The 25,443-nt window shown below is 38.7% G+C and overlaps 1 long non-coding RNA gene across 1 annotated transcript; it reads left to right on the top strand.

Annotated features, from left to right (window-relative positions):
* The first annotated feature begins 9,886 nt into the window (after window positions 1-9,886).
* LOC144374245 (uncharacterized) lies at window positions 9,887-24,357 on the top strand. The gene is made up of 6 exons (XR_013433693.1): window positions 9,887-9,975; window positions 13,810-13,845; window positions 15,775-15,868; window positions 19,198-19,274; window positions 21,522-21,779; window positions 23,501-24,357. It is a non-coding gene; the product is annotated as an uncharacterized LOC144374245 (long non-coding RNA).
* Window positions 24,358-25,443: the final 1,086 nt, after the last annotated feature.

Genomic DNA, 25,443 nt, shown 5'->3' with positions numbered 1-25,443 from the left:
TACTGTTCAGACAGGCATTAATTGTGCTGATCTAGTAAGTAATAAGGAAGTAAAAGGAACCTCAGAAGGTGAGACTGATCTGCAAGACTCAGCTAGATTTTATGTTTCTTTTAGAGGAAGGAAGGAGAAGAGGAAGAGAGCAAGAAGCATTATGAGGGTGTGAAAGAGAAAAAAGACGGTACAAACTGACTTTATGAAAAAGATTTCTGGGAGTTTCGAGAGAGTAACACTAGGGATTAGCACAACTGCCATTCTGAGTGACACTAAGATACTAGCTCAATGGTAGAGTACTTGCCTAGCATGTGTGAGGCACTGGTTTCGATTCTCAACACCACATAAAAATAAAGGTATTGTGTCCATCTACAACTAAAAATATATATTTAAAAATTAAGTAGATGATAGGGATGGGGTTGTAGCTCAGTAGAAGAGCACTTGCCTAGCATATGTGAGGTACTAGGTTTGATTCTCAGCACAGTGTATAAATAAACAAAAATAAATAAATAAAGGTCCATTGACAACTAAAAAATATTTTAAAAAATAAACAAGTAAATAGATGGAATTCTTTTGTGCTCTAATACTAAGAACTTTTTCATGTCAAAAACTCAAACTAAAACAGAGTTAAGAAAAGGAATGTATTTGGCTTAATAACTGAAAAATTCGTGGATGGGTGGGTAACAGGGTACAAACAATTTCATTGAGGCAGAGTCTCTCTTTTCCTGTTTGTTGACTTCAAAGAGTTTGTCCTCCTGTAGTGATGTCCATCGCCCTCCTCAGCTTTCCTGTGCTCAACTTAACGCATCATCATAGCTAACCACTCCAGGAGAAACAAGCATTCATTTCTCAAGAGTTCCAATAAAATCTTGGGATTGGGTCTCATTGGCAAATTCTTAATCATAAGACCCCACCCTATACCTTGTCTAGAGACCAAGAGTGAGGGGAAGCATCATTCTACACAAGAAAAGCAAGGTTCTATTTCCAGAAAAAACATATAGCAATGGTCAGATGAAAAAAAGGAAATGTCCACTATAGATGCCTTCCCAAAATTTTTCAGTTAAGATTTATATTGCTTTAATATTTTTTTGATCCTCCTGTCTCAGTCTCCTCAGTACCTGGGATTCCAGGCATGCTCCACCATGCCCTGTCAAACTATTGTTTCTTTTGAAATGACATCATGTTGACATGAGCAGCACAACCATTGAAATGCTCTTTAAACCTAAAAAATAAGGCAAAATGTTTTGCTGTTTCCATACAAAGAGAAACCAGAAGACATCTTTAAATATATTTCAGTCTGCATTTCCACATACTCAGAGTTTATTATTTAAGTAAGAAGTCCCCTTTTCTGATTTCAGCAAACAACTCACATCCCTCAAAGCCCTGGATATGTTTCCAGAATTCCTGGTTACTATTGTGGCAATATTTGTTTCCTCCATCAATACCACCAACTTTTCTATCACAATCAAATACAAAGCTCTGTACTCATAGCACTCCAGGCTAACCAACCAAGAATTGGTTTGTACACCCATATGGGAAGGCAGACAATGATACCCCATTTCAGGACCATTCATACTCTCTTCTATCAGCCTCAAATACCTGGCATAAGGGCAGATATGGTGGCACAGCTTGCAATCCCAGTGGCTCTGGGGGTCTGAGGAAAGAGGATTTTGAGTTCTAAGACAGCCTCAGCAAGTTAGCAAGGCCTTAAGCAACTTAGAGAGACTATCTCAAAATGAAAAACAAAAAGGGCTGGGGATGTTGTGATTCAGTGGTTAGGTGCCCTGGGTTCAATTCCCAGTACAAAACAACAACAAAAAAAGGCACAAAACTGCAAACTTCGAAATAAGAAGGAAATTTTCTTTTACAAAATTCAAGGTCAAGTACGTGCTTTAGTCTTCAAGTTACTTGCACCAACAATAAGCACAATTATCTATTTTCCACCAATTAATTATTTTTCCATAACTACTTACCACTCTATCATACCTCTGCTCAAAACACCCACATACTATGCTTCAGATTCCTTACTAAAAAGAGGAAAACAACCTATAGTCATGCACCCACAGTGACATTTTGGCCAATAATGGACTGCATATACAATGGTATATAACACATAGCCTAGGTGAGTAGTGGGCTATATCATCTAGCTTTGTGTAAGCACACTGTGTGATAGTCACACAATCACAAAATTGATTAATGATTCATTTCCCAAAATATATCCCTATCATTAAGCAGCACAAGACTGTTCTACACAGCCATTATGAGAATTAAAGGAATTAATAGATGTGGTTGACCTTGGGTTGTTGCTCAGTGGTAGAGTGCTTGCCTAGCATGCATGAGGCACTGGGTTCGATCCCTGGTACCACATAAATAAATAAAATAAAAGGTATTGTGTCCATCTACAACTAAAAAAATTATAGGTGGGGACAATTTCTAAAAAGCATGTCAGTAGAGAGTAGGTATTACTTCAGCTTCAAAACTACAAGAAAATGTGAATCCAGGGTTGATGGACATTTTATGTAATTTATATAAACTTCTGATTATTAAAATCACAAGTGTATTTGTGATTTAAAAAACCTTTAACAAACTAGGAACAGATGAAAACGATCCCAATGTAATATAGGCCATATATGAAAAATTGCAGCAAATACAATTTGGTAAAAGATTGAAAACCTTTCGTCAGGAACAAAAGAAGGATGGCTGCGTTTGCCATTTATATTCAGTATAGTACTAGAAGTCCTAAACGGAGCAAATAAGTACGAAGAAATGCAAAACACCTAACTTGAAAGAAGAAGTGAAGTCATCTTTATTTACAAACAACATGCCCTTGAATGTATAAAACCCAGAATATGCTGGGCGCAGTGGTACACACCTGTAATCCCAGCAGCTCAGAAGGCTGAGACAGGAGGATCGTGAGTTCAAAGCCAGCCTTAGCAACAGTGAAGTGCTAAGCAACTCAGTGAGACCCTGCCTCTAAATAAAATAGAAAAATGGGCTTGGGATATAGCTTAGTGGTCAAGTGCCCGTGAGTTCAATCCCCAGTACCAAAAAAAAAAAAAAAAAAAAAAAAAACCCAAAAACCTAAATATCCAAATATCCACAAATCATGTTAGAACTAATAAAGGAATTCAAAACCAAGGAAAAAAAATTACTTGCATTTCCATACAATTATGATGAACAATAAGGAAAGAAAAATAAGAAAACAATTCCATTTACAATAACATCACAAAGAATAAAATATTCAGGGGTAAATTTAATTAAGAAACAAATGACTTGTAAACCAACAACTATAAAATATTACTGAATGAAATTAAAAACAAATAGAAAGACACTCCATGTTCATGGATCATAAGACAATGTTATTAAGATGTCAGTACAAATTAAAGGGATTTACAGATTTAATACTATCCTATCAAATTCCAAAAACATTTTTAAGAAATAGAAAAATCCATCCTAAAATTCATGTGGAACTTTAAGGGGCCCTGCATAGGCAAAACAATCTTGAAGACATAGAAGAACACAATTGGAATTTTCTTCCTGATTTAAAAACCCAACACAAAGCTACAGTAGTTAAAATAACATGGAACACCATATAGGTCAATAGAATAGAATAGAGAATCTAGAAATAAACTCTTACAAATATGGTCAAATGATTTTCAAGAATGGTGCTAAAACCTTTCAATGGGGAAAGAACAGTCCTTTCAACAAATGGTATTAGAAAACCAGATATCCACATGCAAAAAAAAAAAAAAAATTAATCTGGACCCTGACTTTATATGTAAGAATTAACTTAAAATGGATCAAAGACCTGCATGTAAGAGCTAAAATCATTAAAGACATAACTGTAAAAGCTAGAACTATAAAACTGGTAGAAGAAAACTTGGAGAGGGCTGGGGCTGGGACTTAGCGGTAGCACACTTGCCTGGAGGGGGTTATAGATCAATGGTAGATGCTGCCAGGCATGTGTGAGTCCTTGGAGCTCGATTCTCAGCATAAAATAAAGGTTTATCAGCAACTTATATATATATATATATATATATATATATATATATATATATATATATATATATAAGAAAACTTTGGGAAATGCTTCATTACTTTGGATTTGGCAATGATTTATTGGATAAAACTCAAAAGCACATGCAGCATGAGAAAATATAGACCAATTGGACTTCATCAAAATTAAATGTGTGGATCAAAAGACCATGTCAAGGGCTGGGGCTGTAACCCCACAAAAAATAAACAAAATAAAGGCACACTGTCTATCTACAACTACAAAAAAAAATTAAAAAAATAAAGACTATGTCAAGCAGGTACAGTGGCATAGACCTATAATCCCAGTGGCTCAGGAGACTGAGACAGGAGGATCATAAGTTCAAAGCCAGCCTCAGCAACTGAAAGGCTGCTAAGCAACTCAGTGAGACCCTGTTTCTAAATAAAATACAAAATAGGACTGGGGATGTGTGTGGCTCAGTGGTCAAGGCCTCTGAGTTCAATCCATGTTTCCCCCTCAACACCCCCTAAAAAGATCACATCAATGCCAGGCACAGTGGTGCACACTTGTAATCCCAATGACTGTGGAGGTTGAAGCAAGAGGATCACAAGTTCAGGGATAGCTTTAGTAATTTAGCAAGATTCTGTCTCAGAATAAAAAGTAAAAAGGGCCAGGGCTGTGGCTCAGTGATACAGTGCTTGCCTAGCACACGTGAGGCATGGGTTCGATCCCCAGCACCACATTAAAAAAATAAGTAAACAAAAATAAAGATATTGTGTACAACTAAAAAATAAATATAAAAAATACTAAATAAAGGTATTGTGTCCATCTACAACTAAAATTTTTTTTAATGGGGAGGCTGGGCTGGGGATATAGCTCAGTTGGTAGAGTGCTTGTCTCCCACAGATAGGGCCCTGAGTTCAATCCCCAGCACCTCAAAACAGGGGGGGGGGCTTTTTATGTAGCTCAGTGATAGAGTATTCTTGGGTTCAAGCCCCAGTACTGCAAGGGGAGAAAAAAAAGACAATGTTAACAAAGTGGAAACACAAACCACAGAATGGGAGAAAATATTTGCAAATCGTGTATCTGATAATAGATTACTATTCTGATACTTCAAGAACTCCTGCAACTCCAAAACAAAAATAACAAACAACCCAGATTAAAAATAGGCAAAAGATTTGAATAGGCTTTTCCCTAAAGAAGACACACAAATGGTCAATAAGCACACGAAAAGATGTTCAGCATCACTGACCATTTGGCAATGCAAATTGAAACCACAATGAGCTGCCACTTCATACCCATTAGGAATGTTATCAATAAAACATAAAATAAGAAGGGTTATCAAGGATATGTATAAACTGAACCCTTGAGTATTATTGGTGAGCATGTAAAATTGTGCAACCAATGTAGGAAAAGGTGTAGTGAGTTCTTAAAAAGATTAAGAATTACCATAGAATTAACATACTTTCCAGAAATTCTACTTCTGAATACACACCCAAAAGATAAAAAAGTCAGGAACTCAAACAGATATTTGTACACCCATATTTGTAGCATTATTTGCAATGGTCAAAATTTGGAAGTGGGCTGGGGTTGTAGCTTAGCAGTAGAGTGCTTGCCTAGCATGTTCGAGGCCCTGGGTTTGATCCTCAGCACCATATAAAAATAAATAAATAATTTTGGGCTAGGGATATAGCTCAGTTGGTAGGGCGCTTACCTTGCAGCATGCATGAGGCCCTGGGTTCAATCTCCAGTACCACAAAAAAAAAAAATGTGGAAGTAACCCAAGTGTTCACTGATAGATGAATGGATAAACAAAATGTGGTATATACATACAATGAAATATGACTCAACCTTAAAAAGGAATAAAATTCTGACCCATGCTGTTGAACATGCATGAATCCTAAGGACCTTATGCTAACTGGAATAAGCCGATAGCGGAAGGAAAGTTATCGAATGATTTCATCTATATGGGATACCTAAGAGCAGTAGTCAAATCCATAGAGACAAAAAGTGGAATAATAGTAGCAGGGCTGAGGGTGGGGAATGAGAACTCAGTGTATGTAGTAGGTTAGTGAGTGTAAGGTTTCAGTTGGGGAAGATGAAACAGTTCTGGATATAGGTAGTAGTGATTGTTGCATAAAAATATGCTTTATCTCTTATTATTTATTTATTTGGTACCAGGGGTTGAACCCAGGGGCACTTAACCACTGAGCCACATCCCCAGCCCTTTTTTATATTTTATTAGAGAAAGAGTCTCACTGAGTTGCTTAAGGCCTCACTAAGTTGCTAAGGCTGACTCTGAACTTGCCATCCTCCTGCCTCAACCTCCTGGGTGGCTGTTATCACAGGCATGCTCCACCACACCTGGATTTCTTTTTATTTTTGATAAGGAAAATGTGAAATACACAAACACACACACACACACACACACACACACACACACAAAATGGAGTTCTACTCAGCCATAAAAAGAATGAAATTATAGCATTTGCTGATAAATGAATGGAACTGGAGAAATAAGTGAAATAAGCCAGACTCAGAAAGTCAAGGGTTAAATGTTTTCTCTCACATGAGGAAGCTAGAAAGAAAAAAGGAATTTAAAAAGGCATCTCATAAAGATAGAAGGGAGATCAGTAGAATAGAACCAGGGTTCAAGGGGGAAGAAGGAGGGGAGGGAAGAGGCAGTATTAGGATTTAAATAGAGAAAACTATATTATCTGCATTTGTGAATATATTTCAATAAACTCCACTATTATGTATAACTATAAGCACTAAAAAATGTGACTATACTTAATGCCTGAGGAACCATGCACTTAAAATAGTTAAAATGGCTGGGGACAGTGGCACACACCAATAAAATAAAAAAGGGCTGGGGATGTGGCTCAGCAGTTAAGTGCCCCTAGGTTCAATACCTGGTACAAAAAAAAAATAGAGTTACAGTGGAGCTAGGGGTCTAGCTTAGCTCTAGAGCAGGTACTTAGCATATGAGAAGCCTAGGGTTCAATCCCTAAAACCAAAAAAGAAAGAGAATAGAGTGGTAATTTTTATGTTGTGTATATTTGACAACAATATAAAATATTGACTTAAAATGCAAATGCATGAACATGCTGTCAAACACATTCACCACCAACAATACAGAGCACTCCCAGGGAAAAACACAAGCTTACCAAAAGAATTCTTTTAATCACATGAGCAATCGTCAATAGGGAGAGCCAAGCAGATTTTCTCTTGGCACTAGTCAGGAGCCCCCTGACATCTGGGTGGGACACCAGGAGGATTTCCAGCCTGGGTAATCTGCCTGAAGCTTTTGGCTACAAGGCCACTCTGCTGCCACCATGCTGATCTGCTAGCCAAACCTAGCAGCATTCTCTACTTTTTGGATTTCTCACGGTGCGTGCAGTAAGTTTCATATCCCTGCCATATGGTTCTGGAGTTAAGAGGGTCAGGAGGGTCAGCTGGGCCCTCACTTTGCTTGCCTGGGCAGCGCTCCTCTTTCCTCTTCTTTCCCATCCTGTGTTGGTGCAGAACAACCCCATGAGGATTTCTCCACCCATATTTCCAAAGAGGCAGTGAAATCCAAGCCCACTCTACTTACAGCTTTCTCAGCAGTCTGTTCACTGGGATTTCTGTGGGAAAGGTTAAAGTCACAAGACCCTACCTACTTATTCCCACTGTCTTTTCCTCGTTTTACTCAAAAACCCCCTGAATTTTGACATTTTTTTATAATTAATTCCTCTTTTTTTTAAGAGTTCTAATCCCACCCCACTTCCCCCAGTCATTGGTAGATACTTTGAGCTGATTATAGAGAAGTTCATATAAATAGAAATGCAAATAAGAGCATGTTGAGAGCTGGGGTTGTGGCTCAGTGGTAGAACACTTGCCTAGCACATGCGAGGCCCTGAGTTCGATCCTCAGCACCACATAAAAATAAATAAATAAAGGTATTGTGTCTAGCTACAACTAATATATATATATATATATATATATATATATATATATATATTATATAATTTAAATTTTTTAAAAAGAGCATGTTGGTATATTCTTTTAAACTAAGTGAAATAGATTGATTTGGGCAATAAGGGAATATAATTACTTGGGTAACTGAATAGCCTAGAATTCTAAGTCAGGCCTTATACACTTGCTAAAATCATGGAATCAGGACCCAGTTTCTTTATTTCTCAATTCTACTTCCTTATTGTTGGTTCTATTCTTGGCCCTTCCAAGATGACTGGCAGAAGCTGCTGGGCCCATGTGCTTCTTTGTTCACATGAAGGAAAGAAGAGCAAAGCACTTCTCTGCCCCCAAATGTTAACGTCCTGAATTCAGTCTAGGTGAACCTGTGCTTCCCTGATCCAGTCATTATGGTGACTGGGATAGTGTTTATTTGCTTAACAGAAACACTGTACCTCGTATTAATATTCGGTCTCTAAATCAGAAGAGGGGAGCATCAGGTTTTCCTGAAGCACATGGATCATGGGAATAAATATAAGAAACCATTACCAAGAAAAGGAGGAATGAGTGTTGGTTGGCTTCTGATATGTAGCAGATAAGATAGGCTTTGACATGCTGATCAACAAGCATTCATTGAATACAACACTAAAAAATAAAAAATACAATCAGAAATAATTTATTCCTGGCAACTCTTTCTCTTAGTCTATACCTTTCTATTGAGATCATTTTCTCTGGGAAGTTTTATTTTAAGTGACTTCCTAGCACCTGCACTTGGTGCATCCAAATTTGCTCCTGGAAGTCCACTCATATTTGATAATGAAAATACAAACATAAGGCAAGGGGGGGTATTGAATTATAGCCTGCTTTCTGTTACTATAACAAAATACTTGAGATGAGAAAGTTAAAAAGAGGAGAGGTTTATTCTGACACCGTTTTAGAAGTTTCAGTTCATGGCCAATATACCCCATTGCTTTTTGAGTCTGTGGTGAGCAGTATATCATGGTGGGAGCACATTGTAGAGCAAAAACATTTACCTCATGGCAGCAGATGAAAGAAATGAAGAGGCAGGAGCTGAATACCACTATCTCCTTCAAGGTCATGCCTCCAGTGACTGAAAAACCTCCCACAAGATTCCACCTCTTAAGGTTTCTATTATCTTCCAAGGGCTCCAAACTGAGTACTGATCCTCTAAAATATGGGCTTTGGGGAGATATTTGAGATCCAAACTATAGCAGGGGCTATCTTTCCATGAGGACAGAATCATCAGGTCTAGGCTCTTTGGAAGTACTGGGGTATAAATAGTTCACTCTGGCTTCCTGCTTTTGCTCTTCTGCCCCTTCACTTCATTACCGCCCCCCTCTTTCTCTCTGTAGTGCTGGGGATCAAACCTGGGGCCTGCACATGCTCGTCCAGTACTGTACCATTGAGCTACACCCCCAGTCCCTCTTCACTCAACTAGCCTGCCACCAAATTTCCTAAATGCATTACAATTTTCTCTCTCAGTTAACCTTCAAAAAATTCTCATTGTAAAACTAAAGAGGTAATTGCTCATGCTGGTTATTTAATATTATATGTAATAATAATCAATGTGATAAAAATTAGAGTGAACTCCGCTGCAGCCACAAGGTAGTTTATGAACCACTTTAATGATCTTTAAGAGATGGAGACAGGCAGACTGGCAGTCTGCCCACACAGCAGGTGGTGTTGGGCACAGGCTCCTGACTAAGGATGAAAAGCCTAAGTTCTATTGTTAGCTCTGCTGCTAGGTCACTGTGTGACCTTGAACAAACCAATTAACCTCCCCTGGAACTACCAGTTTCTCAACTTTAAAGCAGCACATTTAAACTTGATGTTCTCTAAGCTCTTTTCACTTCCAGTATTCTAAGATTTTCTAAGGAATTGATTTTGTCTTTAACAGTTCACGAATGAAAAGTTATCAGTAAAAAGAGTTTTTATTTTTTCTAGAAAAAGAAAGATTGGCAGGAGATACTCCTTCAGGCTATATGAGCTTAAAGAAGAGATGTAAGTACACACAGGTAAGGGGCTACAGAGTGATCTGGATCTTTAAGGACAAGATCCTGATAGATCCTGTTCAAGGAAAAAAATTCAATAAATACTCATCAAAGCATGATAGCGAATACTTCATTCAGGATCATTGTGATTGGTAACAAGCCATGAGATTTTTTGGGGGGTGGGGGGTATTGGGGATTGAATTCCAGGGCACTCTACCACTGAGCCACATCCCCAGCCCTATTTTGTATTTTATTTCGAGACAGGGTCTCACTGAATTGCTTAGTGCCTCGCTTTTGCTGAGGCTGGTTTTGAACTCAAGATTCTCCTGCCTCAGCCTCCCCAGTCATTGGGATTACAGGCATGTGCTACTGTGCCAGGCAAGCAATGAGATTTTGCAGTGGTGGAGAGAGATTGGGCTCAACTCCAAAGCAGATAAATTACCCAGGCTGCCCTCTAACTTGCAATTCTCCTTGGTCAACCTCCCTAGTAGCTGGGATTATGGGCATACACCACTGTGCCCAGTTGCAATTATTTCAATAGATCTTTCATCAGTTAAAATATCAATGTTAGTATTTTAATGTCATCTCTTTATATTGTATGTTTTAAAATATTAGATGCAACTGTTTTTCAGCTTTGGAAATAAGTTAACAATGATGTTTGCAATTCTATTCAGTTTCTAGAAATAACTGCATCAAGATATATAATAGTATTGTTTAGTTTTAAAACATGTTTTCTGTGATTCTAACAGTGTATGTTTACTATAGAAAATTTGGAATGAGCACAAAAATATAAAGAAAATAAAAATTATCTGTAATTCCAATACCTTAAGATATATACTAATGATCTGATGACCTCTCAGAGGCCCCACCTCTTGAAACTATCACAGTAGGGATTGAGTTTCATCATAGGAATTGGGAGTGGGGCACAAACATTCAGACCTTGGTGTTATATACTGTTCCCATATGTACGTACTCTAACAGAGGGACCATGATTATTCTTTTGATCTCTAAGTAAGAATGTCAATTCAGATTCTAGGACTTATGGTCCTTGAAGTGTTTAGGTAATCCCATGTTCCCAGTGGACAGTTATCTGAGTAAATGGCTTTAGGTCTAAAGGTTCTGAAACAATCTTTGGGGAAATACTGAGGAAATTGATACTATGCACATTCATCATGGTATTTCAAGTCCATCTTCATGGGAACCTGTCTTTCTTTGAGTTCATGGTTTTAGATCTAAAAACAGATTCATGTTTGGAAACTTGTCAAGGAATCATTATTTTAATTGAGGAGACTGCTTCACTCTCCTGGTTATAAATCCTAGAATTTATCAAATGGTACAAAATGAGTAGTATCCTCATTAACTGTCCATTTATTTTTCCCTCAGGATCATCATATTAATTATCTTCATATTATTTTCTGTGGTTCTCTTTTTCCTCACTGCACCTGGGACTTTATAATAATTGTCCAACTTGACTTCTGACAGTTAATAACCACTACGTGGCCTTGATCACTTTAGGACCCTGTTATCCCTATTGCTATCAGTGAAACTCATTCTTCCATGGCTTCTTTTACCATCAGTTCTGGCCTACAGGGAGTCACTAGTCATCATCTTAGAGATACTGGTGCCCCAACAATAGCACATCTTTTTCTTTTTCTTTTTTTTTTTAACCATAGTGCTGGGAACTGAACTCAAGGCCTCAAGCATGTTAGGCAAGCACTCTACCACTAAACTATGTCCCCAGTCCAGCATAACGGTGCATTTCTAATGGCCTTGAAATATGGTGTAAATAATGGCCTTATGTAAAATAGTCATCTGGTGGGGTTTCCATCTTTATAAAGTAAATATTCTTCAGCATAATAAAATTCCTGATCCTTTAAATTTATTCTTCTACTCTCTGTCATGGCAATGGTGACATTTTAGCCTCATTTGATATGGGTCATCAATTTTTTCATGCTTCTGGAACCCATTCACACTAACTGTTGGAGGTCTTGATATGGTTTTAGATCCTTAGTACTGAGAGGGTGTTTCCGAATATACTTCTCCCTTATCCAATCTGATGTTCCTTTCATTATCATTAAGCACTCTCAAAATTTAATTCTATACTTTTTTTTCCAGTTTATGCTGGCTGGGTATTAAAGATCTTTTGGGATATAGGTCCTTTCCTGAATGACAATATCCAGCATATTGAGACTTAACACTAGTTAAGGCCTACGGAAAGAGAGAACCTGTGAACAAATCTTGAGGGCAAAGAGGAGACACTTATTATTTTAATGAAGAGACATGTCTGAATCATCTCTGAGTAATGGGGGACCATTTCTGGAAATGTCCTCATCTGATTGTCAAGCCCCATTCTTTCTCAACTAAGACTCTGCTCTTAGCTTAATATTCCTGTCTTGACTGGAGTTTAGCTCACTCTGACTGAATTCATTCTTTGGCTTATTATGGACTCCTACTTCAGGAGATTTTTTTTCTCTTCTTTTTTGTGAGGTACTAAGTAGTCACTTTGAGCTTTCGGTTGGATATTAATCACTCTCAGCTTTTCATTAACTTATTTCCAGTCCATTCATCCAGCTAAACAATAATCTTAATTGAGCTATTACAATAAAATGCCATTGACAGGGGCTGGGGCTGGGGCTCAGTGGTACAGTGCTTGCCTCATGCATGTGAGGCACTGGGTTCAATCCTCAGCACCACTTAAAAATAAATACATTTTAAAAAAGATATTGTATCCATTTAAAACTAAAAGAATATATTTTTTTAAATGCCATAGACAGGGCTGGGGTTGGAGCTCAATGGCAGAGCGCTCACCTTACGCATGCTAGACCCTGGGTTCAATCCTCAGCACCACATAAAAATAAATAAATAAAATAAAGGTATTGTGTCCAACTACAACTAAAAAATAAATATTTTTTAAAAATGCCTTAGACAGATTGCTTAACAAAGCGAAATTTTTCACAGTTTCAGGGTCTGAGAAATGCAAAATCAGGGTGCTGGCTCATTTGGTTCCTGGTTAAGGCTCTTTTCCTGGCTTGCAGACCACCATCTTCTTGCTTTGTTCTCTCACATTCTTTCCTCAGTGTGTTCACAAAGAGACACAGCTCTCTTCCTCTTTCTGTATGGCCATGAATCCCATTATATTAGGGCTCACTGCTACAATCTAATTTAACCTGAATTATCTCCTAAAAGCCCTATATCCCAGTACAATCACATTTTTAGTCCAGAGAAATACCCAATTCCATTGTTCTTATAATTTTCATTTTCCCTATATGTACCATTCCACTGGTGTACCAATCCCATTAACCATCCATAAAAATTTTAAGACTTAGACTGTAACTTGTGATAGGAGCCCTCAATGTCAGGTAGGCATCTAATGCTCATATGCAAAACCCCATCTTATTGCTTGCTCCTTCAGACCTTATTCTTGCCCTCAACAGTTATAGGTTGGGTTTCCTGGGAAGGTGACGACAAGACATGAACAGGTAGGGTATTTGGAGAGTGCCCTTTGGATTAAACGCTTGTAGAAGAGTGGGAAAGAAAAAAGGATTGGGGAGAGAGATTGTGCAGATACCATAGGGAGTTTTGGAGGTTCAAAATGACTATTATAGTTGTCCCAAGTTGGGCAAGTTGGCCAGTCTCTTATATTTCCACTTTGATCCCCAATCGATATGTGGACCAGGCTGGGAGAGGACCTTAGCAAAGGTGACAGTCTGCAAATGCAACAGTTCTAAAGGCACCAAAGACTCGGTCAACAGCAGGCTCAATAGCTGGGACAAATCCTTACTCGAAGGGGGATGGTGGTAGCATATCACCATGTTCATGAAACATTTAAATCTCTTATTGTTTTTGTTTTCATATCAGGGAGAAAACTTCCACTCCCATGAGGAAAAAAAAATGGTAAGAGCTTAATCCCTTACTTTCTAGGGAAGTAGGAATAATTTCACTAACAGTTGAGATCAGAAGAAGGAACCAAATTTAAAACACTAAGCCCATTCTGGGCTTTTTGTTTCAGTCTCACTTTGTTTCTCTCTGTTTTTTCCCCCTCTTGTCTGTAGGATTTAACAAATTTTCTGTTTTATGTGGCAGACCCAAAATCTATGAAGTTGTCCAGTTCTGCTTTTGACTGGGTGATATATCTGGTTGTGGGTAACAAGTACATTTGCTAAACCTTACCTCTTTGTTTAATTGGCTTTATGCAATGTAATTTTTTATAAATTTTACTTATTATAAAAATTTCAAACATCATCAAAAGCAGAAAGAATAAATCAAGGAATGCTGCTTATATTTAATACCCAATTAAGTAAATATCAGGATTTTAAAATATTTTTTAGTTTTAGGTGGACACAATATCTCTATTTTACATTTATGAGGTTCTGGGCATTGAGCCCAGTGCCTCATGCATGCTAGGTGAGCACTCTGCCACTGAGCCACAACCCTAGCCCCCTTTATTTTATTTGTATGTGGTGCTGAGGATTGAACCTAGTGGCTTCCACATGTGAGGCGAGCGCTCTACCACTGAGAGGATTTTTTTAAAATATTTTTTTATTCGTTGATGGACACAATACCTTTATTTTATTTGTTTATTTTTATGTGGGCTGGGAATCAAACTCAGTGCCTCACACATGCTAGGCAAGTACTCTACCACTGAGCAACAACCCCAGCCCAATATCAGGATTTTTATACAAGCCAATATTTTGATTTCTATCTGTCAGATTTTTTAAAATCTTATTTTTCATTTGTTTCCATACTTGGGAATGGAGGAAAATTATATTATCTTAAATACAAACACAAAACAAAACACCCTGAGAAACTTCACATGAAATCTGGATTTGTGACAGCTCTTTGGGTGATTAAAAAAAAAAAAAAAGGTCTGGCAACACTGGCTAGGGTGGTGACTATCAGCTGGCTCTGAGAAGCAGCTCCTGGCTTTAGACGGGTGTGAGCTCTCCTCTTTGAGATCTTAGTGTCCACCCCTCTCAGTGTGGCGGCCTAGTGCCAGTTCACCGTTCATCACAGAGCTTAAATTGTTGCTTTTATTATGTCTGTCCCTCTTTCCACTTTTGTATGTTACCTCTCCGGCTTCTGAAGGCCCTAGCTTTGTAGATAGCTATTTTAGTTTACCTCAAGACCAGATCAGGTGATGCATAATCACAATGTCTAAGTGTTTGCAGCAGCTTTACTATAAGACAAAGCTGGAATACAAACATCCATCAGTAGGTACACTGACAAACTGTAGTATGATCATACAAAGGAGTACCATAGCAGTACTTGAAAGGAATGAATACAACATGGATGAAACTCAAAATAATTTATTGAGTAGAGAAACAATACAAAAAAGCAAAACCAAACCAGATCTAATGCATGTTGTACTTACTAATCCATTTTTTTTAAATTCTAGAAAATTCAATTAACTTATAATAACAGAAAGCAGATCAGTGGACAGACAGTGGATGAGTGGTTGCCTGAGATGAATAAAGGAAGAGAAATGGTTTACAAAGGCCAATGAGGCAACTTTTAGAGATGATATATTTGTCATCTTGATTGTGGTAATAGTTTAATGGGTATACATACATGTTACAGCTCATCAAATTATAAACTTTAATTATATGTAATTTATTGTGTTAATCCTATATCGATAAAATTGCACTAAAAACAAAATAAAAATGTCTGTCATAAATGGCAATAGCTACTCAATATACGTCTACCTAAGTGTCATTGACAGAAGGTATTTATATTTAATTTTATTTATTGATTGTTTACATTGATTTAGAAGGAAAGGTCTGCAATTCTGATCCTGATAACTTGTTATTATATTTTCTTTCCTAGGAACACTAAGATTAAAGAGAAAGCCTAAAAGCTTTTGGAAACAGATAACAGTGGCTGCCTCTGGGGAGAATTAAGAACAAGAGTAAAGATATGGGCAAGTATTTTAGTCATCTTTTTTTTTTCTGCTGTGACTAAAAGACCCAACAAGAACAATTAGAGGAGGAAAAGTTTATTTGGGGACGTACAGTTTCGGAGGTCTCAGTCCGTAGATGGTCAATTCCATTCCTCATGTATGTATACCTGTTAAACCATTACCACAATTAAGATGAAGGCTCTCATAATCCAATCATTTCACCTCTAAGCCTTCTTGCACTGTCTCACAGGTTTGAGCTTCTGGGGGACACCTAACATCTAAACCATAACAGCAAGTAACTTTTTATTGTTTCAATAGGTCATTCATATGCATGTGATATTTATAATAAAAGTTCTTTTTACAAAATAAACATGGTTATAAAATATATGCAATGAAAGATCATAGGAAAATCATTTAGATATGTTTCCATAAAATATTTTACCCAGAGATGATTTACATTGGGTGGAAGGGTAAACATCTGATAATGATGAGGAATTAAGAAACTAATCATCTATTAAATCCAGGAAAACAGGTTGAACATTCCTGCTGTCAAGCTCAGAGAGGGTTGTTGGAATGCTTTTGTTGTAATTGTTCATCCTCTCATTTATCATACGGTACACAGTAACAGATTTATTTTATTGTTTGTTAACACTTTTTAATCCAGGGCTAGGTAGAGTACTTGTGTATGAGGCCCTGAGTTCCACACCCAGCACTGCAAGCAAGCAAACAACAACAAAAATCAATCCATACTTTCATTCAGTTTCACTGAGTACTAGACAATGCCTTGGGATTACTGAATGAAAGTAGATTCAAACTTAGTTATACTGACCAACTAAACTTAATGTTTCTTTTTTTCTGTGATACTGGGGGTTGAACCCAGGAGCAATCTACCTCTGAGCTACATCCCTAGCCCTTTTTAATTTTTATTTTGTGACAGGGCTGTGCTAAGCTGTCTGTTAGATTGGTTTCTCTGTGTGTATGGAAACAATGTCTTAGTCATTTATTTGATCAAGGATGATTTCCAAAAGTGGGCTAGGCCTTTTGAAATGAGATGAAAATTCCAAGGACACCAAGAAACTTGGACTAAGCAAATTGTTGTTCTACTGATTCTTTAATCTCTATCTTAAATAATGTGTAGAAACCGTTAGTTTCTTCCCATGTTAGTTCCAGTCTTATGCCTATGGATTTATTTCTTTTTTCTTTCTCTTTTTCTTTCTTCTTTTTTTAAAATATCTGAGTAGTTCTGGTCCTCTACATTTTTAGGGATAGAACTTTGTCTGCAACCATGTTATTGACTCTAAAAGGAAAGGTAATTTGGATACATCTTATTATAAACTTTGGGGCAGAATTGATTTGTCATTTTTGGAAGGAATTATGTTCTGAGTTAAAAAAAAAAAAAAGGAAAAAAATTCATGATTTAACCCAATTATGGACTGATAGTAGGACACCATGGCATATTACTGCCACCAACTGGCATCACATCTTAATTGCAAGAGTAGAAAAAGGAAAATAATTTCTGATTTTTAAAATATAAGCAACATCAAATTTCCTGTAACCAAGTGAAAAAATTTTAAGAATACTTCATTTGCGAAATAAAAATGAGGAAGTTGTCATGATCCCTAAAACACAGGGTTTGTGAAAGTGAGAAAAGTGAAGGGATAAGGAAGTAGGGTCAGATGACAGAACACGTTTCTTTGGTCTAAATATTCAGTAGCTGCATCTGGAACTATATCTGCAAAAAAGTAGTGGAAAGGAAGAATAATTCATAAAAATATTTCTTTAAAATGCCTTCATGTGAAAAGAACATAACCATTATCATCATCAAAGTTGACTGAATCTTGGGCTGGGATTGTGGTTCAGTAGCAGAGCGCTTGCCTGACATGTGTGAGGCACTGGGTTCGATTCTTATCACCACATATAAATAAATGAATAAAATAAATGTCTATTAACAACTAAAGACTATTTTTAAAAAGTTGAATTTTAAGCAGAACTGAATTGTTTTGTGAGCTAACATTATCTAGAGAGGAAAAAGGCAAAAGTTTAGCTAAAATTTCAAGGAATCATACTCTCTATAGAGTCACAAACTAGTTCTTTGTGTTATAAAACAAACTTCCTCATGTTATTGGTTAATTAGATCGAATACATTGTTAGACACATTTTGATTTGGTATATATGCAAGGAAAATATCAAAGGAAATTTAAGACAATAGTATATAAAAAGTCTTTTTAAAATAAACCATAGAAACTCTTCTTCAATGTCTACCAATTTCATAGAATATGGAATGCATTTTTCTGTTTGTAATTTTAAATGTCAACTTTGGATGAGGTGGGCCAAGAGACTGAGTTGAAATAAAGGTCTAATGGCATGTATTTTAAAAGGCATATCCTTCTTTTTGATATTTCAAGCATATCTATGACTTGTTAATGAAAAAAGCCGTGTTTGAAAATCTTTGCCAAGGGATTTGAAATCTTAAGAAATTCTTAAAAGCAGAGGCTTCTGGGAAATATGTAATCCTGCAATGAATTTATCATGTTATGGAATCTCTATTACTTTACCAAATAGCTAAAGGATGAATGAATCTGCCTTTTGTTTACATTTATGATTGATCAGACCAAATCAGCTGGTATGAAGAATTTGAGACAAAACAGAGATAAACTGGAAAAAACATCAAGGCATTCCTTGAATGACATTACATATTTTAGATGATAGTTTATAATCCATAAGAAACTACAGAGACCTTTTGTGTAAGTATATAATATTGCTTTTTTTTAAAAGGAGGAAAATGAAGGATCTGAACTGTTCAGGTGACTATTACAATAGTGGTGTAAGGCAATGGGAAGAGATGGGGAGTGAAGGGCTTTGATGAAGATGGCTGCAGAAAAAAAACAAGGGATCTGAATGAATTAGGATATGATGGGACTCAGGTTAAAAAAAAAGTCAAGTATGGCCTTATAATTTAGACCCTGGGGACTACGTAATTATTTACAAACACCAGTTCAATTTGTGTGAGGGCAAAATAAAGAAAGTATTAGGTTTCCACATACTTAGAAAGTTGACTATTTATGCTCTTGGATAATTTTTAAAATTTTTTTTAAAGTGCTAGGCTGGGAATATAGCTCCGTGGTATAGCACATGCCTCAAGAGGCCCTGCCTGCATGAGATGAGGGGTAAAGGGCTGAGGGGGAGGAGAGAAGCTAAAAAATACTTAGCAAAATATTATCACTGTAATAACACAATGGATTTTTTTGATGGTGGTGGTAGGTGGGGACTAAACCCAGGGCCTCACACATGCTAGGCAAATACTCTACTGAGCTATACCCCTGACTTGTTCATTTTAAATTTTTGGACAGGGTCTCCCTAAGTTGCCCAGGTTGGCCTTGAATTTGTGATCCTCCTGCCTCAGCTTCTGGAGAAACTACCATTACAGGTGTGTACCACCATACCTGGCTACAGATGACATTTTAATATATTAAATAGTTTAATACTCAACAATCTATTGCTATTTCCATCTTACAGATGAAGAAACTGAGACACAGAGATCTGCCCAAAGTCATACAGCTTTCTAGAACAGTCTGGTTCCAGAGTCCATGTTCTTAATCACTGCACTATGCTGAAATCGCAATGTTATTAGGAGATTATAATGTTCAAATAAGAGAGATAAAATGTTAGTTTATTTATTTTTCCAGTATTGATGATTGAATCCAGGGGTGTTCTACTACAGAACTATATCCCCAGCCCTTCTTTCATTCATCTGCTTTTGAGGTAGGGTCTTACTACATTGTTGAACCTGGCCTAAAACTTGTTATTCTCCTTCCTCACCCTTCCAGTAGCTGGTATTACAGGCAGGTAACACTGAGCCTGTCTTAGAAAATTAATTTTAAATGCTTAATTTTGCAATGGAGCTTCCTGGAAAGTACCTGTAAGGAAAAGGTAGGAAGATTAAAAAATTAATTTTGGGGAGACTTTCAAGAGAAAGAATGTATTACATAACAGAGAGCTAGGGGTTGAACTACAGGATGGAAGACTGAAGTGGAGTTAGAAAAGGAATCAGAGACCAGTAAATCAGGTAAGTATAGATCCAGGGATTGAGAAGTGTTAACTGTGAAGGAAAGTTGATAGTAACTGGAGGGAACTGACAGCACTGTTTTTTTTTTTTTTTTTTTCTTTAAGACAATGGAAACTTGAAAAACAGAAGGAAGAAGCCAGAGAATAGAATACTGAGTACTGAGGATGTAACACTAATGGTACAAGGAACTTGAAAAGCAGGACACACACCATTTAGGCAGGATAGACTGTGGAGAGAAGGGCAGAGGGAATGCCTTAATTAGCTGAGAAATTTTGAGATCCTGATCGGGATCATGGTTACAGATGTCTGAAGATGGAGAGAATGTCAACCCATTGTTGGAATTGCACAGCTTTTAGCCCAGGAAACTAGATGAAGTCATCTATTAGCCTAGTTTGGGACTGGCACTTTTAACAAGGAAAGCTAGAAACAGGCTTTGCAGAGTAACAATAGGAAGTCAACCAAAGACTAGTAAATATATATCTATAAATAGTGTTATCTAAAAATCTCTGCAAGTCCAGTCACAGATTCATACCCGACTTCCTTCAGTGAAAAGCCACCACACACCACCTTCCAACGCCTAACAGAAACCAGGAACAAGGATGATAACTAGAGATTAGCCCTCAAGAATATAATGGAGTTGAGCGAGTGTAAGGTAATACTGGAAACAGAGCAGTCTATTCTGTTGGAGAATCGAGTCACAAATGGGCTGATGACCTGGGAGAGTAAGGATTCACTTTTGTTGAAAAAAGTTGAAAGAAGGTGAAAGGTAGAAGCCATGGTCAGGGATAGGCAGGTAGAGAGCAAAGGGAAGCTGTGAGATCCAACAAAACAGCTGGGTCTAGATTTCACGGTAGTGACTTTGTCCCTAGCCCACTGGAGGGCTAAGAGTCTCACGTCCATTTCAGAACCACTGACAATACTACTAGGTTGCAGTAGGAGAAACCAAATTCCAAAGCTGAGTCTCTATTTTCCCAGTCTAGCTGCATTCCTGGCTCACTAACTAGCCAATGCTCCCGCCTTATGCAAAGCCCGCACCAAAGCCCGCACCACGGAGAGACTGCTACATAGAGGCAGGACGACGCCAATCGGCCTGGAGTGGGCAGTGTTCCGTCCAGAGCCCTGGCGAGAGAGGTCCCAAACAGTTCTGGGAACCTACTTCCCTTGGCTGGAGGAAAGCACCCCCCCAACAATAAATCGCTCTGAGTTCTCCCAAAGACTGGGAGGGGCTGGAGCAGGGCTCCGAGGGAGGGAAGAGCTAGATCCCGACCTGGGGAGGGGCCTGGGTGAAGAAACGGGGGCGGGTTCCTTCCCAGGTCTCCCAGCAGCTCTAAAAATGGCGGGCGGCAGCTCTACGAGTGGGACGCGCAGGCGCCAGTGTTCGTCCTTCCGCCCGCCGCGAGTGGCCCACGAACAGTCCACAGCGGCCTCATCCAGAGCTCTCCGCCACTCGCAATTGGCGGAGCTGGGCAAGCGCTCCATGCGGGGGCGGAGCCGCCACGCAGCGGCCACGTTTCCCGCCCCGCTGGTGCGCGTGCGCGCAATCCCCTCAGGAAAGCGTTTGCTTGCGGCCCCAAGCTCGCGCCTCAGCTCCCTCCCCTTTCCGGGCAGGCCAGTCCCGTCAGCAAGGCAGTGAGCACCGCGGCCAGCAGAGGGCGGTCCGGACCCAAGTCTGCAGCGGCGCCATTGGCGTGTGGAAAATGCCACCAGATGGCGGGTTAGGATTGCAGCTCCGTTGAAGGCGCGGCCCCCGCTCCCGAACCCCCGGCGACCACCCCGTAACAACCCCCCCACATCGGGAATAACACACGGGAGACTTTTGGGGGGAAACTAGGTCAACGGCCGGCAGCGCCCGGATGGGCAGCTGAGGTGAGTGCGGGCGGCGGCGACGGCGGCGGGGGGCGGGAAAGAGGGGGAAAGCGGCGGCAGCGGCGCGGGGGCTGGAAGCGCAGATCCAAGATGGAGGCCGGGCGCGGGCCCCGCGCGGGGGAGGGAGGCCGCGCGGGCCTGTGCGGGGCGCGGCGGTCGCGGGCCGTCCGAGCTCCTGGGTAGGCGGCTGTGGGCAAGGCGGGCATCCCAGCGCTCCCGTCTCTGCCCACCCTCCTGCTGGCCCCGAAAATTGTGCCCCCGCCCGCCCGGGCACTATGGCGACAGGCGCGAAAGCCTTTGTGGCGCGCTGGGGCCCGCCCCCCGCCCCCCTGCCCGCCCCCCGCCCCCCGCCCCCCTGCCCGCCCCCCGCCCCCCTGCCCAGGCTCTAGGGACTCGCCCGCGCCCGGCGGGGCAGGGCCGAGGCGGGCTGGCGCTAAATGCCTTCTGCCGCCCTGCGTTTCTGCGGTGTTTTAGCGGCGGCGTCACATGACGACGAGCTCGCCTACGCGCAGGGGCCTGGGGGTCGCTGGGCTCGGCGGCTGGCCCAGGCCTGTTGTTGGCCGGGTGGGGCAAAGGCTGTTGACTGGGGGGTGATCGGGCGTCGAAGCCGGGCTTTCCCGCTATCTACCTTCCCCGCCGACGGGGGCCTCCTGGCGAAACGTGTCCAGGCCCCAGCACTGCCCCGCTAGTTTGCCAATCTCCCGGGAGAGGAGGCCAATAAAAGTTGTTTTCCCTCCTTTCTCGAGGTGGGGGCGGGGTGAAGAGCTGGGAAACTGGAGAGCCATCAAAAGTGTTTATGTGGGGTAATGATAAATATTTTTCATTGACAAATGTCTTTTTATATAAAGTATATGCTTGAGAATTGATGATTAGAAATGACCTTTCTTATTTGGTTATCACAACTAATATTTCTGTTTTATAGTGCTTATATTGACTTCCAAATGCTCCTTAGGAGTGCAGGATTGCCAGAGAATTAAACCTAGGAACAGTTAATCAGTTTCCTGAACTTTCCTAATTTGTGAGCCCATTAGTGTCACAGGAATTTTTTTGTGGCACCTCTAGGCCAAAAGAAATACAATGGTTCCTTTTTATAAAATAGTTATATCCAAACTAGTTATTTGTGTCCTCACAACTTAATAGCTGCTGTTAAGAAAAATGATATGTGTATAATTGAGATAAAATAAAAATTATGTTACTCTTCTATAACCATAATTAATAATGTATGTGTGTACCTAATGGACACCCAATCTTTGGATTCACCCTCAATTTTGGTTCCATATTGGTTTTCTGGCAGTACTTATGAAAACTAAGATTCCTAAACATAGGATATTTTCAGAAGGAACTTAATTAGGTTCTAGTTAAGGAGAGTAGTAATGGGCTACATAACACACTTCTAATTCTGATGTTTTCCCCTTATTTTATGTCCCTACTGCAATACTATGATTTATTGTCTTCTCCCAAGTAAATAAATGGCACTGGTATCCTTATCTGTGTGTGTATATAAGTGCTTGTGGCTTAGAAACTAACAAGTGTATATTTAATGGGTTCATTATGTATTAATCAGTATTCTCTTTTGAATTTAATGAATCCTTATCTCTAAACATGTACAAGTACATTATCATTTTTCTTAAGTTTCTTTAAGTTGTGACATTTTATACATACAGAAGATATATAGAATATGTAAGTATAGGTTTTATAATTTAATATATTATGAATTCCAGTGTTACCAGTACTCCAGTCAAAGAAAAGAATATTGCCAGGACTTCACAAGAACCTTCCCTTCTGTGTTGTATGACCCTCCCCATCACAACTGTTTCCATTTCCCACAGAGATAAGTGTTACCTTGATTTTATGAGAACTATTTCTTGGCTTTTCTTTATAGCTTTATAATTAGTGGTTATGTCCTTAAATAAAATAGTTTTGCCTGCTCTCCTTATTTGGATAGTTAACTATACCTACTCTTTGTGTTACTTTTATGTTTCCTGTACTGTAGTTATTTATGTATATGATAAAGACAATTCTTTGTTGTTTTGGTTTCTCCTGTGTATCATAGAACATTTAGCAATATCTTTTACCTGTAACTCTTAGTTACCAATAACACATTTCTCTCTTTCTTCTCTCCCTGAGTTATGACAATCAAAAATGTCTGTAGAGGTTGCTAAATGCCCCTGGAGAGGCAAATTGCCCTATTTTGAGAGCTTCTATAAAATATCAGTTTTATAAGCATACCAGTTTATTTATACTTCTAGCCTTGAAAGAAATTAAATTGTTTCTAGCTTGTAGGTAATATAAACAATATTACTATAAACTATCTTTTATACATGTTAGTTAGTATCCCTGTACAAAATGGTGTGATTTATATACCATGGAGTCAAAGTGCTTGCTGGGCTTGAAAATATAATGGCCATACTTTGATGAAATGGTTGTAGTTAATTTTAATGCTCTAACTAGTCAATGTCACTGAAATCAGATGGCTTCATATCTTTGCTCAAACATAGTATTGACAGTATTTTTAGATTTGTCTTGTGAGGTAGCTTCCAAAGTCTCATGTTACGGTTTTTTTTTGTTTTTTTTGTTTTTTTTTAAGAGAGAGAGAGAGAGAGAGAAATTTTAATATTTATTTTTTAGTTCTCGGCGGACACAACATCTTTGTTGGTATGTGGTGCTGAGGATCGAACCCGGGTCGCACGCATGCCAGGCAAGCGCGCTACCTCTTGAGCCACATCCCCAGCCCTCAGGTTACGTTTTTCATTTTTATTTCCTCTCCTCCTTTTGAGATTGTGTACTGTTTCATATATCAGTTGATTATTTTACTCTTGCAATGTTGGTCGTTTTTTTTTTATTGATTTGTAAGATTTTTCTGATAATACTAGTCTCTTGTTGAAAAAAAAATATATATCTACACACATATACTCACATGCATATGCTGTCTTTTCCCACCTTGCAGTAGGTTCTTTTTTTTCTCCTCATTCTCATAATTTGATATATTATTATTTGAGGGAAGTGGTTTCTGTTTTTTCTCTGTTACATCTCTAGCACCTATAAATATTTGTTGAAAGAATGAATGAGCCTAAGTTCTTAATTTTAAAATGTAATGAAATTTGTTAGTCTTCTCTTTTATGTGCATTTTGTGTTTTATGTGGGAAATTCTTGTTGTTGTTTTTTTCCCCCTTTTCCCTTCATCTTTTTGTAGTACTAGAGATTGAGTCCAAGGGCATTCTACCACTTTTATGTCCCTAGTTCTTTTTTCAGTGTTTTTTATATGATAATGTCACTAAGTTGTCGAGGCTAGTATTGAACTTATGATGTTCCTGCCTCAGCTTCTCAGGTTGCTAAGTGTATAAGTATGGGACCCCACATTTAACTTATTTAAGAAATTCTTTACATGATAGTCAAGAAAATATTCTCCTGGTTTTTAAATAAAAACTTCTAGTTTATATAAAGTTTATTTATATTCAGTTTAACCTTGGAAATTTAGGTTTTTACTCCATCTGGAATTGTAGATTTTTTAAGTGTGAAAAGTCCTCTAGTTTTTTTACTATTTGTACAATGGCACCATTAGCATATGCAAAGTATTTGCTTACAGGAAAGTCTTCTGGATTCTGTATTCTAATAATTAATTTGTTACTTTAAAAAAATCCCTTGACTAGAAAATTCTTGGTGT

This window comes from Ictidomys tridecemlineatus, unplaced genomic scaffold (assembly GCF_052094955.1).
Source record: "Ictidomys tridecemlineatus isolate mIctTri1 unplaced genomic scaffold, mIctTri1.hap1 Scaffold_63, whole genome shotgun sequence".
In the NCBI taxonomy this organism is placed as follows: Eukaryota; Metazoa; Chordata; class Mammalia; order Rodentia; family Sciuridae; genus Ictidomys; species Ictidomys tridecemlineatus.
This window is presented reverse-complemented; position numbering and strand designations above follow the sequence as displayed.